General features: G+C 37.3%; 1 protein-coding gene across 50 annotated transcripts in view; it reads right to left on the bottom strand.

Moving 5' to 3' along the window:
• LOC120888398 (phospholipid-transporting ATPase IB-like) overlaps nt 1-17,214 on the bottom strand; it is a 151,352-nt gene that overhangs the window by 107,813 nt on the left and 26,325 nt on the right. The window lies entirely within an intron of this gene.

Genomic DNA, 17,214 nt, shown 5'->3' with positions numbered 1-17,214 from the left:
TATACAAAGTTAATGTAAAGATAAATGCTCATCACCATGTAAATACAGTGCTATCAAGTGACAGATGCAGAGCTTGCTCTTAAAATAGTGATTGTATTGTCCATCCATCCCCAAGGAAATGCACAGGCGCATATATTTGACTGAAGCAATGTCACACAGTGAAAGAGACTGAGAACCATACACCCCATGTACTGAGGCTCCCCTCCACAACGGCCCACCTACTTCTGCTTGAACACTGTGGAGGCAGAGGAAGTTCATGATCTGTAGCCACAGTCATTAAATGTCACTATCTAAAATAAGGCTTCCTTTGTACTCAGTGAAAGCCTACATCCTTATAACTTCAAACCAACACTTCCTGGTCTCCCAGATTCTGTGGAGCCCTATAACTTTACCAGTTTCCTGGGATCTGAGGCAGGACTGAAGATGCCCAGTGCTCTCCAGCTGGTCCCATAAGATGCTGCTCAGAGCCACACTTACCACCCAGGCCTGCAGGAAAAGCCCTCACCCTTCTCAGTCTCTCTCTGTCCTGACCCATCTCTCTCTCAGTGAATGTCTGACCAGTTTTATTTTCATCTCTTCACAATGCCACCACATGTGACACACCCTGTCCTGTAGCACTATGGGGCAACAATACTCAATTCCTGGGAACGAGATATAGGGGCATTACTTCCACTTGCCAGTTACCTTTCTAAGATAGGTTCCCCCTACTTTTCATCAGAACACCCTACCCTCAGCCTGCCCAATGCTGGCATTTTCTGTATCCACTGCTAGGCCTTAGCCTCTTTCCTACTAGTGAAACTCAATGGTAACTGCTGCTGCAAGATACTGCTCAAGCTAGCCTGGCAGCAACCACTTCCCCAGTTCTCTGTGCCCACAACAGAATGCTACGGACTCTTGAGCCAGATTCCAAGTTATGCTGGCTTCTCTGCTTACACAGCAGGAGACTCAAGGCAGCTGATTTAAACCCATGTTTCCCTAACTACAAAGATGAGACTGGGAGAAGTATTATTATGAGCTAATAATGTACTGGAAGAGTTGATCTTGGCAATATGATGTCACTACCCCACCTGCCCCTGGGACTCAGCCCACCAGATCATGCAATATGCCAGAGTGGAAAACTACCATGTCCTCCCAGGCCTTTAAACAGACAGGAGTTCACAGCAATTTCCTGATCAGTGTGGCCCAGAACAAAACAAATAAGCACAGGAAAAATGTAGAACCAAGATGATTTCACAAGTTCAGGTTTTGTTCTAGTCTTAAATTTGCTCACTTATTGATTACTACAACAAAATGAACCAAACTGCTGAAAATGCAACTTGTCACTATAACAGTTCTTAGTATTTCTCTCTTATTCTCCTTCTTCCTTGGTACATAGCTAATATTAAAGAAAAAAAACCTTTATCAAATTAATGAATTTTCCCAAATGCCTAGGTAATAAAATAAATCATGATGTGTGTTCCTTGCCTACTTCAACCATAGAAAGCTAGACATGCCTTGTTCACAATGATTTCATGCTTGCTGTCTGACCACCACTTTTAAATGCAGCACAGGCAATATGCATAATATGCATGAGAATTTGAGTCAACAGAACAGTTGTTTCCATTCAACCACACAGTTAATGGGCTTCTTTGCAATAGATATAAAAAGATAAAATAATAACAACTTATTTATGATAAAATAAGGTTTCTAGCTTGAGGAAAGACTGCTGACTAGAATCAAGAAAAAAACCAAAAAAGCTTTTAAGCAACATTCTGGAACATCCACAATCATTAAATACAAATGTGGACTAGTACCACTTGGCATCAATAAGCCATTTTCTTTGGAATACTCAGAGACAGCCTGAACACTGCAGAAAAGAAAGGGGCAGGCAGGGTAGTAGGAGGAGACAGAGAACTGGACGTTTTACAAGGTGAACAGAAAGTGATGAACAGGGCTCATGAACAGGAAAAGCAAGGTGAGGCTAGAGGGTCCAGAATTGTGTAGAAAACATATACAACAAGCTTACCAGCTAGGAGATTCCAAAATTTCAATTTTTTTTTTTAAAAACTCCCCATTTTTAAAAGTGAGACACACTGTCCTTGGCTGATCTTCTGTTGCTCTTGACCCCACAAAGACTACAAACCAGAGGCTATCAGGGACGCCTTTAAAGGTAACAGATTAAATCTTGAAACAGATCCAACCCAAGTGAAAAGATTTCCTTGCCCAAACTATTTTTCCCTGCTTTAATTACTGAACCCTATAACTGGAATTCATCCCTGATTCAAAGAGATGCTAAAAATAGTGTGTTTTAGAATATAGAATGAGACACATCATGTAATTTTGTTACTAAATGGACTCCTAGTGTTTCACTGTTCAGTAACGTACTCTTCAAATACATTTCCTCTTTTTTATTAATCAAAACTGTAAAACACTTCAAAGACACATTAAACATTAACTGTCAATACGAATTATATTTATTAGTTTATAAGTGAAATTTGAGGCATATACTAACCTGACTTAAAAGAGTCTCCTGACTTGTTCCCTCTATTTCTAATCATGACCTTCATTAAATACCTTTGATTGCAAGAGTACCACCTAATTTGCATATGATGAATGAATTAAAGCTGTTATACAACAGGCTTTCCATTGCAAATGACAAATTAATAACAACAACTTACATTTGAATCCACAGTGCCATTTACAAAAAGCTTTCACATAAATCATCTCATGTAATCCACAACAACCCGACTCCAACAAGCCAGAAATCACTTTACCCATCTAAAAAATTAGGAAACAGGCTCATAGAAAGAAAAATCATACACCCAAGTAAAGGTGGGAGACATTCACCTATCAAAGTTAACTCCATCTCTGACTCCCAATTATGGGGGTTTGGATGTAAGATGTCCCCCAAAAGGTCACATGTGAGAGAATGCAAGAATGTTCAGAGAAGAAATGATTGAGTTATGGGAGCCTTAACCCAATCAGTAAATTAATCACTTGATGGGATAGAGTGGTAATTGAAGAGGGGGTGAGGGGGTGGGGGGATGGCAGGGGTGTGTGTGACAGGGGTGGGGCATGGGGGGTGCCTTTGGAGTATATATTTGCATCTGGCAAGTGGAGCTGGAGCTCTCTCTGCTTCCTGATCATCATGTCAGCTGCATCCCTCTTCCACACTCTTCCTCACCTTGAGCCTTGAGGAACAGGGTCTGCTGTCTGGGGATTGAGACCTCTGAAACAGGCACTCCTAAATAAACTTTTCCTTCCCTAAAATGGTTCTGGGCAGATCTTTTAGTTGCAGCAGCAGAAAAGTGGACCCAAACACTCCCTCTATCTTTTTATAGAAGGAATATCACCCATGTGCCAGCCAACTTATGCTGCTGTATACTGTGGCTAACCTTTGGAGACCTATGCTTTGCCTCCTCAACTCAATCAGGAGCCCTGAGAGGGCAGGGATTGTGTGTTTTTGTAATATCCAGAGCCAATTCAGTGTATGTAATAGGCACACACTAAATTTCTGTTTATGATGCCACATGTCAATGAGCAGTCCAGTAGACAAGGTCTCATTCCCTAACTGCAGAAACCAAGCCGTCAGCTGGGCATGGTGGTACACACCTGCAATCCCAGCGCCTTAGGAGTCTGAGGAAGGAGGATCTTGAGTTCAATGTCCGTCTCAGCAATTTAGTGAGGCCCTAAGCAAGGCAGTGAGGCCTCGTCTCTAAACAAAATACAAACAGGGCTGGGGATGTGGCTCAGTGGTTAAGCATCCCTGGGTGCAATCCTCAATAAAAAGAAAATGAAGAACCCAAGCCATGGCTTTCTTAGCTTTGGCTCCATCCAGAAAATCTCATTCATGTACCCTTATAAATAAGCCAAAAAGAGGATTTCTTATTCTGATTTGTTGTTGTTTTCTTTCTGCTTTTTACAAAAAGAGAATTTCTTAACTGGGTCAAAATTGCCTTACATCTTACTGGCTGGGTTTCTGCCCCTCTTCCACACCTACGACATACCATCCCTGGATTCTGACTGCATGTTGCTTCAGGAGTACCCGCTCATGTTTTTATTCACTTATTTTGACTACCTTGATTCCTAAATAATCTCCTGGCTTCTATTCTGGTGCCAGAACCTCACCTTTATCTGCCAGACCAACCTTGACTCTCAAACCTGACTTTCTAACCTGTCCTCACATGTACAACAGTTCACCACCTACTCAGGGGAGCCTTCCACAACTGGTCAAAAGAGGAAGCATGCTGTTAATTGCATGCAAAACTTCCACTGCTGTTTTAGGAGAAGGATAAATGTAACAACAGTTCCAACGATAGTTACTCTCACCTCTCTTTAACCCTTATTTTCTTCAAGCTCATACTCTGAAATGGTGGCAGATGCCCTGGCCTACTAGACTATCACGGAGCAGTGAGCTAACTTTTGGATACCCATGCACAACCCAAACAGGATTTGTATTTAATTTCATTAAATATGATGACTCTGAAATTTGGACAAAAGAAAATAAAGAAAAGGACTATATAAACTCATAAAAATACTTAGGAAATATGTACAATACCAGAAGGAAATAGTAAGACATAAATGCTGCACTGCAGAGGTGGCTTTTTTCATTATTACCATAACAATTTTTACATATCCCAGAATCAATCTATATTTCACAGCAAGCTATAACACTAAACCTGACATAAAGATTTCATGTGCAATCCAACAAGTAACTTCAGGTGTTTTTTTCTTATTCCCTGAGGATCAAGTATAGTAACAGCTACTATAACAAATGGGTCCATAAACTTCCACCCAGAGGGGACTCTCTTGTGTTCAAATAGACTGACAAACATAGCAATAACATCTGACAACATGTCTACATTCAATTCTCCTGAGCCTCTAGTCAAACTCTAACTCACACAATATCTAAAGTAATGAAAGCTAAATGACTTACCACCATGTACAAGAATGCTACAGTTCAAAAAACAAGATAAAAACAAGGAAAAAAATCACCTCCTAGAAAGGAACATTAAACTTTAGTTGCCTAGAAAGTAACTCGAAAATATCTCTAGCATTAAATCTCATCTCTGATTAGCTGAGTGGCAGTAATCATTTAATTAGTGGCATTCAATATAATCTTGGAGGAAACATTTTCTGTGAACCAGAGACTGCAGGAAAAAGTGGAAAGATCAGAGGTACAAGACTTAGAGATCTGAGTTCCATTCCTGGATCCCCACCAAAATCTCTGGGCCTTGGGACAGTTATTACTGTCTGATCCGTAGTCTCCCCACCTATAAAAATAAAGCCAATAACATCTCCCCCAGAGTGAGAAGATGGGGAATGATGAGCTATCATGGTAAGGAACACAGCAAAACATGAATCCTGTGAAGAGACAGGGAGGGAGGTCAAAAAGCACAACTACCATACCTAGCAGCATTACCAGGACCAAGTACTCATACCATCCCCTATGTGCACAGATGGCATGCCCCTTCTCCCTCTCTGAGGTTACACAGGTAGGAATGGTCTATCTCCAAATAATAGTAATGGATGCTTAGACAAGAGATTGATGTAGTAGATATCCCAGCTCCTTTTTTTATTTTTATAATAAAGATAACAATGGCCAGTTTACCTACCAAAAGGACAAAGAAAAGTGAATATTACAGATAGTAGATTTTTGATGTTTGAGGTCCTCAGGTTTATTTCTTAAAAGTTTAATTTACTTTTGCAAAGTAGTCTGTGAATAGCTTGAATTCTCTATAAGATACCAGCCAAATCTGTCAACCCTGAAGGACAAAGACACCAAGATTCTGATTCTGTCACCCACCATCATTCCCCTTACTTAACAGCATTTTTCTTACAAAATCTTGAGGAGCCGTCTCTCCCAAAGGAAGACCTCATCTCTGTAGAACCTTCCAGCAATGATAAATGACTATAGCACTCCACTTATATAGTGCACTGAAGAAATTACAATGGCAACAAATCTACACAGAGACAGATAACAGGCTTGAACTCAAAAAGCACCCCAGCAAGTCACATACACTATTTCACCATCTCCTTCCACAATTACTGGATGAATAAATTCCATGAAAATTTCCTAAAATAAATACTGTATAATTCAGATACCAAAGATATATAATTATGTCATTGTGTATTACAAATACAGATGTTAGTACCATTTTTATTAATCTCAATGTTTAAATTTAATGACCTCAAATCTTTTATAATATAAAAGTGATTAGCAATTTTAAAGATACATTTGACAGCATCTGAATGAGTTACTGCACATAAAAATACTAAAGCGTCATTATAGAAGCCAACAAAATTGTGAGATTTCAACATATCACAGCCCTCTCTCCTGCATAACTTTTAAACTTGAGCATTCTCAACCTAAGAGAACTATATGCTGGTCATCTCTACCCTGTCACAAAGAAGGCAATCTCTCCACTATATATACCAGCCTTCCAACAAGGAAGGGAAGGAGGAGAGAAAGAAGTAGGGAGGTGGGCAGAAGACCTGGGCAGGAGTCACCACTGATTCTCTGTGGCATTACTTCTTCCTAAAGGTAATAAGTGATACAGAGCAGAAACTCCTGTCCCTCTTTGCTGATGACCCAGCACAAGGAGAAAACAGGAACCGAAACATCTGATCTCCGATATCTACCAACTGACAAAGGAAGAGAACCCAGCTCCTATGAGCACTGTAAGGCTTCTTATTTAAAACATCTTTTTAGCTGGAATTTGTAGCATGGATTTGCTAAGATGAAAAGCTAAGCAGGACTGTATCTGCCCCAACATAGGGCACTTGAAAGGGAACAAATAAGGAACATGGTCACTACCACTGGCTGAGCCTATGGTACTGCTCCTGGCACTCTGTTTCCATGCTCTACGTACATATGTCTCTAAATCCTCATAACAACCCTATGAGTATTCCCATTTTATAGATGAAGAAACTAGGGAAGAGTCAAGAGTCTTGCCCAAGGACAGGAGGAAAAAATGAAGTTGACATTCAAAACAAAATAAAAATATGTTTCCAGATAATATACTTTCAACCACTAGCCAGTCCTTCTTTTATTTGAAATGAAATAATCTCACTGTTAAAACAACTCTTAAAATGTAAAGGGATTATCAGATACCCATTCTATTACACTATTAAAAGGTTAATCTCAAAATCTCTCTACAGAAATTCTACCCAAGCCACTAGAGCCGTGGGGAGTGTACTGTGTATTTCTGTATACATTATATCACATAATCTTCAGATCCCAAAGAGGATGGCACAGGTGGGTATTAAAACATTCAACTAACAAATTAGTATCTTCCAGAGTCAGTAAATGAATACCACCACAAAGCTTCTAAGTAGCAAAGGCTCAGTTCATTCATAAATGACACTTTTGGAAATATTCTGTCCTCTTTCTCCAAATGAATCAAATTTCATGGAGTGCCTATAACCTCCATTTTATATAAGATTACACAGGAATGGTTTAAAGCTCAGAACACAAAGAAACTTAAATGAAGTAAAGATCAGACATCAACAATATCTTCCGAGGAAAAGAGTAATCCACAGCTGTTTCAATACTGGCAGAGTAACAAGGAATCTGTCAATGGCAGGGATAAAAAGATAGAAGCTTATCTGATAACAAACTTTTAACCTTCATATGTGAGCTAAAATGATGGATTAGAATCACCAAGAGCCGCTAACACACAGCCAAGTCTGCATCCATCTGCCAAGTCTTTCCTGGCAGTACATATGGATAGTGCGTAAGGATTTGGGGCAGGAGAACTGAGAGATCATGTCTCTCTGGCACTGGTGAACACCTCTGGCTGCAGAGTAGGAGGCTGAAATCTGGAGGAAGTCAGGACAACTGAGAGAAATTCCTCTCCAAAAAGAGATCTCCTGAGCAGGAGAAAGCCACAGCCTAGAAAGTAAAGAACTCAACAGTGTCAAAAAACACAAGTAGTCAAGCTATAAAACAAAGAGATCTCCCACTCTTCAGAAAGATGGCAGCTAGGCTCTTAAGCATAGGAGATCACCAATGTCCTATTGGGGCTCAATTCAAAGCTCCATTAAAATCATAGTCCCAATCCCAATCTTAAGGCAGTAGAATGCCAGTGGTGACCAGTACCTAATATTACTACAAAGCTCTGCCCTAGCTCAGAACTCCACATTAACAGGGTGACAAAGAAAAGACAGGCCCTTTTTGGAAAGTAGATATTCCTCAGACTTTATTATTCTTTAGTATACAACATCCAACACATCATAAAATATAATAAATCACAATAAGAACATGATCCATAAGAAAACAATCAACAGAGGTAGACTCATACCTGACCTTGATATTGCAATTAGAAAATAGATGAAACTACGATAAGTGTACCAAAGAATCTAGTGAAAAGATGAGCAGATAAAAAGAACAAGTAAAGGATTATAAGAGAATTAAATAGGAACTAAAAGGCATATAGAAAAACTATAAATGAAATATTTTAACATTGAAAATAAAAGAACAGGGCTGGGGATGTGGCTCAAGTGGTAGTGCGCTCGCTTGGCATGCGTGCGGCCCGGGTTCAATCCTCAGCACCACATGCAAACAAAGATGTTGTGTCTGCCGAAAACTAAAAAAATAAATATTAAAAATTCTCTCTCTCTCTCTCTCTTTAAAAAAAAAAAAAAAAAGGAAAATAAAACAACACATTCAAAGAGCTTACCAGAAACCTAGATACAGAGGTTCTATGATTAAAAAAAAAAATGGGGGAAAAATCCAAAAGCCAACAAGAAAAAGAGTGTGGCAGAAGTGTTACTCAAAGAAGTAATGCCTATAAATTTTCCAAATGTGCTAAAAGACATTAACTCACAGATCCAAGAAAATCAGTCAACCCCAAGGAAGAAAAACACAAAGAAAACCATATCTAGACATATCACAGTCAACCTTCTAACAACTAAAGACAAAGAAAAATTTCAAAGCAGTCTGAAGAAAAAAAAAGACATACTACTTATACTACTTATAGTATGTAAGAACAACAACATTAAAGAAGCCTACCTTTTGTCAAAAGTAAAGTCAGAATACAGTCTGGTACGGTTAAATTTTGAGGGAAAAGAAAAACAATTGTTTCATAGGACTCTTTATCCAGCAAAATGTATATACGAAGAATTCCCACAACTAACTAAGCACAAAAATGAAAACAAACAATCGAATTATGAAACATACAAAAGACAAGATACATTTCACCAAACGAGAGAGATGAATGGTAAAATAAGCAGATAAAAAGGTAGTCAGTATCATCAGAGCCATTAGGAAAATGCAAATAAAATCCATGATGAAATATGATTACTCTGTTAGAACAATTAAAATAAAAATTAAGACAATACCCAATTCTGGTAAGGATAAAAAGAAATCACTCCCAACACTGCTGCTTAGAAATAAAAAATGGTATGGCTATTGTGGAAAATGGCTCATCAGTTTCTTATAGAATTAAGAATACACTTGCCATTCAACCAGGTATTTATCCTAGAGAATTGAAAACATATTCATCTAAAAACCTGTACACAATGTTCATAGCAGCTCTATTTATAATACCAGAATACTGGAAACAATGCAAATATTGTTTGGGTGGATAAACTGCTATATCCACACAATGATATACATGTCTCAGCAATAAAAAGGAATGAACTACTGATACATACACCAACCTGGAAAGAATTCTACCAGCATTTGCTTAACATAAGTAATCTGAAAAGGTTACATACTATATGAAAAATGACATGACTAACAAATGGAGAACAGGGAACAGGGATAGAGAACAAGATGGAGAAGAATACAAAGAAATGACATGAAGGAGATCTTTGTGGTAATGAAACAGCACTTGAGGCAATCATTCAAATATACACATGATACAATCGCACAGAGCTTCATACAAACATACATACATGGATGTAGCTTAAAATATAGGAAATACTAAATAAGATCCTTAAGATGTTAACAATAATGTACTGATAGATATCAACTTCCTAGTTTTTACTGTACTATAAGCCATAAAAGATGCCACCACTGGGGAAGCTGACAAAAGGTTCCTAAAATTCTAGGGTTTTTTTTTTATGTTTTGTTTTTCAACATCCTATGAGACAATAACTATTCTAAAATACAATGTTTACTTTTTAAATTTTTTTAAATTTTTACTTTTTAAAGGAATAATAAAGACATTTTATAATAAGCCAAAGCTGAACAGATCCATATGACAAAAGATGCTGGAGTTCTTCAAACTGAATGGAAACAGTACCTGAGAGAAGCAAGAAGTAAGGAAGAATATCAGACTCAAAGTGCAACATGTTTCTACTGAGATATTCATTAGTTCAATTAATATTTGTGAGAGATACATATTGTGTGTGTGTGTATATATATATTCTACAATAACTAGTATTGTAAGCACCATGGAATCAAAGATAAATAACACTAAATCATACAATCTAACATAAATCTATGTAATTATTACCAAAAAATAATAATAAAGACACTGTCATCAAAATACTTATACTGGTGGTTGTACAAGAATGAAAATTGTCATTGTGTTTCTGAAAATGAATGTTAAGTCAAGCATTATGGATAGTATTCAATGCAAAGGGTGACCAGAGCTTAGTCACAAAGTATAAAGAAAGATAACAAATAAATAAAATGCCAAAGATTCAAGATACCCAGGACTGTGGAGGAAAAAATCCATAGGAAACGACAAAAGCAAATAGGAGTAGGGAGTAAAAAGGCAAGACACAAAGCCTCTGTTAAGTAAGAATTTCAGATGTCACACCACAAGAAAGTGGGAAGATTTGAAGAAACAATTCACTTAGTAAAGTAAAAGGAGTACTATGAAATTTTAGGGAGATAATTCGCAGTATGAATGATGCACTGGAGAAAAGTGACACAGAAAGCATGACAAAGCAATAATTAAATAGTCCAGGAAAAAGATGGTCAGAAAGTTAAACCAAGGCAGCATCAAGGAACATACAAATAAAAGGACATAAAACTAGTTAAGGAAAAAATTTAAGGGAAAAGAGGAAGATCTGAGAACTAAAAACTAGTTAAGGTTGCTGAGGGCCATTACCAAGTAGGAATGACGCATCGAAATTTCCTTGCCAACCGTACCCCATGCTGCTTAGAGGACATTCGATGGGACATTGCATGCATGCTTTAATAAGGTGACCTTGCTCAAGGACCAAGGCGGATCCGGGTTTAGAGCTGATCAGGTTTGAGGAAGTAACCAGCTCTTTGAGTTTAAGGCGTTGCTAGTTTAAGATAATAGGTTTTAGGGAAGTTGGAAGTTGAAGATTATTGCTGGGATTAGGGTGTTCCTGCTGCTTGTTCCCGTTGAGTTCTCGTGAGATTAAAATGGGATTTGGATATAGCCTCATGGAGTAGGTGAATTGTGCGGGAGATGGTAGAAGGCGATTGCCCCTGGACCTGTGTGGAGGCGGTGTGAGAGCGGGAATAAAGAATTGCTGTTTGAACCTATGAAGCTGTGTGGTGGCTCGTGATTCTGGTGCCAACTCGAGACATTGGCTTTGGCATAAGGTAAAAGACGAAGATATGAGAACTATTCCCAAAATTCCACTTGGGTGCAGAAAAGATTTTACCTTCATTTATCTCAAAAGGAAATAAAGCAGTAGGAAGCAGGTTTTGATGGAGAGATCACAACTACATTTTTTGGAGATGATGAACTTGACATGCAGAAATAACCCCCAGATATCTAACAAATGCAGAGTTAGAGCCTTAAGCACAAATCACAAATCAGGCTGTAATCAAAGGTCTAGAAGAGACTAGCGACAGACGGATTGCCAAAGGCAGAGAATACAAAATGAAAGGAAAATATCATTAGGGATCCAATTCTAGGAGAACAGGCTCTTTTAAAATTTATACTTTAAAAAATACAAATTGTTACACTTTTGTTTTCAATATATGTTAAGACTATACATTATTTAAATAATTACAACTAATAATTCTAATAACATATTCTAAAGAAATAAAGATTTATATATAAAGATGTTCCCTTCAGTGTTATTATAATAAAACACAGAATTAAATATGACAAACAAAAAAATCACTTAAAGCAAATTACGCTAGCTTTATAAAGTAAGTTGTTACGTAACCACTTATCTAGTATTTTAAATGACTTTTCATTTATGTGAAAAAATTCTTACGATATTAAATGGAAAAGCATACAAAGCAGTGTTTACAATACTTACTTATGCAAGAATATTTAACAAATACCTACTATGTATTAGTACCTAGGTATTGGTGATAAAATACAGTCAAAACCAAATACTAGTTTTTATGGAGGATAGGATTCTACTGAAAAGTGACTAAAAAATAGTAAACACATAAATCCGTAAGACAATCTTATATGAAGAAAATGCTAAGGCACACATAACAGGATATAATAGGAGAACATTATCAATTATATAAAAATACCTAAAATTGGCTTCAAAGAAATAAAATATATGATTAGTAGTAAAAAATAAATAAAAACTAAAAACAAAGCAAACTTCAGGTGGCTTAGTAAATAGTCTAGAAAATAAAGGAAAAGTTGTGAAACAAAAAGTATTTGGGCCCTTTATAATTTTTCCTCAGTATGGTCACGAGGCAGAACTTTCATAACCTCTAGTCTTTCTCATTCCCAACCAACCATTACCATTCAATAGGCAAAGCAACATGCTTAGGGAGACCCATGCTTCCACAGAGCTGGTATGGACCAAAATCAACTCCTCGGTAACACTACATACAGGTTAAAAATTCACAAGATAAATGATCCTTCCATAACAAGCTGATTGATTCATTGATTGTTTTTTAGAGAAGTTGGGGGGTTTGTTGCATTTCCATTTTTGTTACAGTACACATACACACACATATATATATTCTCTCTCCCTCCCTCCCCCCCCCCCCCCTCTCTCTCTCTCTCTCTCTCTTAAATTTGTTCATTCATTTGTTGAACCTACCAATATACTGCATGGTAGGGACTCCCTTCAAACCACAAATCACAATATCACCTAGAAATGGTACTCAATATGCGACAGAAATTTAAAGATCAATTCCTAAAATGCAAAATGTTAGACTGTTTAAATGTTTGTGAAAAGACTATACTGAAGGAAAGCACCAAAAAAACTGCTGTACCGAGTTGTGTAACACTACAGAAACTCCCTTGAAAAATAACCCAATGATAGTTAATACACAAAGGCAAAACAAAAAAAATTATCTTTTAGAAAAAATTTCCTGAGGGCTGGAGTTGTGGCTCAGTGGTAGCGTGCTTGCCTAGCACATGCAAAGCTCTGGGTTCGATCCTCAGCACCACAAAATAAAGGTATTATGTCCAACTACAACTAACTAACTAACTGGATAAATAAATAAATAAATAAAATCCTGAACATACAATTCTCAAGAAACTGATAAGAATATCCTGTTAGAGGTATAAAAATTAAGAAATTATTGTATTACATACTGAATTATGTCTCTCACTCCTAAAACCAATTCATATATTGAAGCTCCAACCTATAATATAATTGTGGTTAGAGAAAGGGTCTTTATTAAGGCTAAAATGGTCAAAACCAAGAGGATTGGTGCCCTTATAAGAAGAAGAAGAGATATCAGAGTTCACTCTCTGCACTTTCTCAGAGGAAGGGCCATATGAGGCCAAAATATTCATATGCAAGTGAGGAGAAGATTCCTTGCCAGGAACTAAACCCTGCCAGAGCCTTGACTTTAGACTTCTCCCACTCTTTGAAAATGCAAAAATAAACAACTGTTATTTAGGTCACATAGCCTACAGTATTTTGTCATAGCAATGTCTACTATTTAAGCCATATAGTCTCTGGTATTTTTTCATACCAGTTACAAGAAGGAAAAAAAACCTACTGGAATTCACTCAAACACATACACACACACACACACACACACACACACACACACACACACACACACCTTTAATATAATATTCTGGAATCTTTCCTGAAAATAAAATGTTTCAAATTAATGTAAATTATCTTCTTAAAAAGTCAACTGTGGGGCTGGAGTTGGGGCTCAGAGGCAGAGTTCTGCTTGCCTAGCATGTGTGAGGCAGTAAGTTTGATTCTCAGAACCACATATAAATAAATTTTTTTAAAAATTGAAAAAATAAAGAGAGATCCATTGACAACTAAAAATATATTTTAAAAAGTCAACTGTCAGAATAATGTTATTGTTAGCAATTAATCAGTTAAATAAAATAGTTTACAGAGGTTGATAATATCATAAACTTCATTAAAACTGCAGCCAGGTACAGTGGCACATGACTATAATTCCAGTAGCTCCGGAGGCTGAGGCAGAAGGATTACAAGTTCAAAGCCAGCCTCAGCAACTTGGTGAGGTCCTAAGCAACTTAACAAGACTCCGTCTCAAAATTTAAAACATAAAATTAAAAAGGGCTGGGAATATGACTCAGCAATAAAGTGCCCCTGAATTCTATTACTGGTACCAAAAACAAACAAACAAACAACAAAACAAACAAACAAACAAAAAACCCCTACAATACAGCAACCTTATTGGTACAAAGAATAAACAAAGCCCAGAAAAATTAGACTTATTCTGACATAGAAAGCATAAGAAAAAGAATTCCCCCTTTCCTCTGATGTCCTTTTGAATTACTACCTAATATGTTCTCCAGTAAATAAGATGTCCATTCTGAAGTGACAGCTGAGTGTACTAAGATTAACACACAACAGTAAGCCAACTGAGATGCAAGGAAGCACCTCAAGAATTTAAGCCACCAACACCAGTTGTTCCTAACATTCTCACAATTTGGGCCCTGGACCTTTCTCTTCTCTCTCCACTCTTTTCTTCCTGATTTCATCCAGCCTCAAGTTTTCAAATGCCATATTTTCAATGACAACCCTCAAATTCAAATATTTAGCCCAGAATACTACCTTGAATTCTGAAGTTATACACCGACAGCCAACTCAACAGCTTCATGCAGATATCTGACATACACCCTAATTTCACATGCCCAGCTTGCAACTCCTGACTTGCAATCTGGTGTTCAAAGGCTTTTCCATCTCAGTTCATGGCAACTACATATCTCAACTGCTCATGTCAAAAACCTGGAATATTTATATATTCTCTCCCTCATTCTGCTTACATCAGATCCACCAGTAAATTCTACTGGCAGTCTACTTTCTAAAGAGATCCAAATTAAATCATTCCCTTCTATTTCTTCCATCCTAATCCAAGCCCATCACCTGTTCTCCAACTGGTCAACAACTGTTTACTCTCCAACATCATGTTTTCCTACTCTACATGGAAGCCAAAACCCTTCTAATGACCTAGGAGAGCCACCAGATCTACCTTCTTCCCTCCTCTACCTCTTATTCTCTCTCTCTCTCTCTCTCTCTCTCTCTCTCTCTCTCTCTCTCTCTCTCTCTCTCTCCCTCCCACCTCCTTTATTCTATTTTAGCCCTCCTCTCTGTTCTTTACAAGGTAAGAAACCACCAGAAGTCCTTTGCTTCTCCTACCATCTGTCCTGTAATGTTCTTCTTCACCCACCCCACCTCAAAATGGATTGTGCGACACACCTCCTTTAAATCTCTGCTCAAACATTACAACCTCTGACCCTACTCCAATAAAATTGTAACCCCAAACTTCCTGACTCTCTTCAATGATGCCTCCTTCTTCAGTAGCACAGACTGTCAATTAAGCATTTTAAATATGCAAAGGGGCCACAAGACCAAATGAGGCTCTAGAGGAAAGAACATTTCCCAAAAGATAATCAGTGTTGACAACGGAATACAGGAAGTCTATTTGGGACTACTATGTAACTTTAGAAACCCAGGACTGTTTAATCCCACCCTGTGGTTTTGATTTTCTCTGGTCATACATGCTCTGGGGCAGTGAAAATGTACACTAAGAGGTATGCTTTAAGGAGCCCCACAACCTGGCATAGTCCATTTCTACTTTGTACAAAATAAACAGAACTTGAGGATTCAGTAAACTGATTTCCATTTCAATTTTTTAAAATTTATTCTCCAGAACTGTTTTCTATTTATATACTCGTTTTCCCTAAACTCCCTTCTTTCCTCTTTCTAATTTCAATAATGACAATTTATATCAACTTATCTGATTATCATATTTATTTTCACGTAAGAACATTACTAACAGTTCCTCAGTTCCTTAACAGACTGACTATTGTAACCAGACTCAACCATTTTAACATCTTACCCTCTACCTAAGGATATTATTCTGATGAAATTATATGACTGCTATTAGGCTTTTCTTAGAAGTTTTCTGTTTTGTTTTTAGTTCCTGTGGCAATCAGTGAATCCCCAAAGCAATTTTCCTAAAGTACAAAAAAACTTCTGGTCTCTTCATTTTAAAAACTCAATTTAATGATGACTGTCATTCACCAACAGCTGAAGGCCAATTTTCTCTCATCATTTGTTCCATCATTTCCCAGTCTGCTACAGAATTATATAAACTATAGATTTGACTTTCCCTTCAAAATGTAGAGTTTGTCTTTTGAGAATTATCACAGCCTTGATTGTCTTCTATAAATCAACCATTCTGTAAAGCGGCTCTTGCCTAACAATGAACACTCAGAAAGGGAAGAAGATACATAGATACTTATTTCAATCAAAATAGCCAACTATGACAACACAAAGAATTCAAGCTTTCAAACCACTTTATTCTGCTGAAGATGCAATCATGGGCTGGGGATGTGGATCAAGTGGTAACGTGCTCGCCTGGCATGCACTGAAAACTGAAAAAATAAATATTAAAAATTTCTCTCTCTCTCTCTCTCTCTCTCTCTCTCTCTCTCTCTCTCTCTCTCTCTCTCTCTCTCCTCTCTTTAAAAAAGATGCAATCATGTTACATGCTTCAAAAATAAAATACTCTCTCATCCTGTTTTTGGAGAACTCTGAAAATCTAGACAATACGCTTCCTTTCAAAATACCAACTGGTCTCAGAGTAAAACAAAGAAACAGACAAATGATCTTGCCAAGAACCATTACTGTAGTCTCTCTTGGTAGAGTAGCCCTTTCAGTGACTACAAAGATTTAAATTCAATCCTTGAATTTAAATCGGACTGATGATATATCACCTTTTATTTATTCACAACTGAATTTTAAAACAAAAATGAGTTCAGGGAACTCTTTCCAATTTTTGCAAGTATAAGTACCCCTCTACAGTGCTAAAAAATTGTGAGGATTTTTATAATAGCTCTACCTACTGACTAATAAAAATACAGACAAAAA

This window comes from Ictidomys tridecemlineatus, chromosome 6 (genome assembly GCF_052094955.1).
Source record: "Ictidomys tridecemlineatus isolate mIctTri1 chromosome 6, mIctTri1.hap1, whole genome shotgun sequence".
Lineage (NCBI taxonomy): Eukaryota > Metazoa > Chordata > Mammalia > Rodentia > Sciuridae > Ictidomys > Ictidomys tridecemlineatus.
The sequence above is the reverse complement of the archived record's forward strand: the minus strand, read 5'-3'. Positions and strand labels throughout refer to the sequence as shown.